This window comes from Lycium barbarum, chromosome 4 (genome assembly GCF_019175385.1).
Source record: "Lycium barbarum isolate Lr01 chromosome 4, ASM1917538v2, whole genome shotgun sequence".
Taxonomy (NCBI): Eukaryota; Viridiplantae; Streptophyta; class Magnoliopsida; order Solanales; family Solanaceae; genus Lycium; species Lycium barbarum.
This window is the reverse complement of record NC_083340.1, coordinates 48,887,166-48,888,943: the sequence shown is the minus strand read 5'-3', so window position 1 is coordinate 48,888,943 and position 1,778 is coordinate 48,887,166.

Genomic DNA, 1,778 nt, shown 5'->3' with positions numbered 1-1,778 from the left:
CTTTAATGGGTTTGCTTACACTTGATTCACTTATTTTGTGTTGTTGATCACTAAAAACCCTTGAAAAATTATGGAATATATGTAGAGAGATGTTTTAGAGAGAAGGGGATTGATGTAGAAGTGAAATGAAATAAGCCTTGGTCCCCTTATTTAATGACTTAAAAATCTGATGTGAAGTGCACAGTGGTCGTAAACTTGGCTTACGGTCCGTATTCCAGTTTACGGACCGTCCTTCGTGGTCGTATTTAATCATAACAGAACAATAAACTCAGGCTGGGACATGGTGATTTACGATCATGATTTACGGGCCGTAAACCACTTTACAGTCCGTATTCCTTCTCTTATTTAACCATTGATCATTTGGCAGAAAGTTTGAAGTTTTGGAAGCCACAATACGACATGGCAGTTTACGGACCGTATACCACTTTACGGTCCGTATTTCATTTTATGACCACTGGCCAGAATGCAAACTTGCAACATTTCACATTTCCAAAACCTATAATTATTCATTATAGAGCATAACCTCTCTCTTATTGCGATTGCCTTTGGAATCTTATTTAGGGTCATCAAATGTCGTTTCTTACTCATGGAAACATCATACACTCGTGCTCATCACTAGGTCATTCACCCGCGTACCAACGGAAGATTTTCCTGAGGTGTAACACGAAGTCATCACCAAAATAGAACCTGTTGATTGTGCGGGCTGAGATATCAACATGGACACCTCGAACATACACTGTTTCTAATGGAGGGGCGGATTTCAAAGCTCTCTTGTTCTTGTGGCGCTTCTCGAGCATTACTCTGTAGGTAGCATAGAATTCCCGAACCATGGTCGGGCAATAATCCCCTGGAGGCTGTGTGAATGCCTTAAGATGATAGTGCAGGATAAGATCAGTAATCCGAGGGTAGCTCTCTGAGCTGCTCATACTGATTTGTTCTTCTTCTTGAATATTTCTCCTCGAATTACCCCCGCTGACTATAGTGGCCCCTTTTACATAGTATTTTCTGCACCCTTCATAGGGGAAGCGGATTGCAGCTATCTCCATCTTTTGCAGCCGCTCTTGCTCCTCATCTGAATTTCGCTCAGGAGCGGCTGGTTGTTCTGTTGCTGCATCGATAGAATCAGCGGATGTGGAAGATGAAGTCCCCTCTGCAGACTGAGAGGAGAGTAAAGTGGGTGATTCTGCTTGGGAAATGTTGGTCTGTGCCCTCAATCTAGTCGTTGGGACTACCGCTTGACGTTCAGAGTCAGAGGGTTCATCCCTAAGAGTAAGGGTTGTTTGACCCCGACCTCGGCCTTTTCTGGGACCACCACCCCGCTTGACTGGATTCTTTGGCGGCATACCTGAGACAAGAACACCCTTCCTTGTTAAGACAACCATAGAAATATAACAGAATCAGACAAAAGTGCAAGACATGCGATAATGTTAAAGCTGCCAGTGGTTTGTCGATGTGCTACAAGAGTCGTCGAACAGATCAATAGAGCGTCGAAGTGGTCGTCGAATTGATTGACGAGCCGTCGATCTCTTGTTAGCTACTGGAAATTTTGACTGAAAGACGGTTGGAAAGATGCCCCGTCGATTGATTCGACGGGCCGTCGATCACGTCGTCGATCTCACGCTAGCCACTGGAAATTTCGACTGAAAGATGGTTGGGAAGACGCCCCGTCGATCGATTCGACGGGCCGTCGAATCAACCGTAGATGTTGTTTGGTTAAGAACTCTGAGAAGGCTCATTTGACATTGAGTAGGATGGTCCGTCGATTGAATCGACGGGCC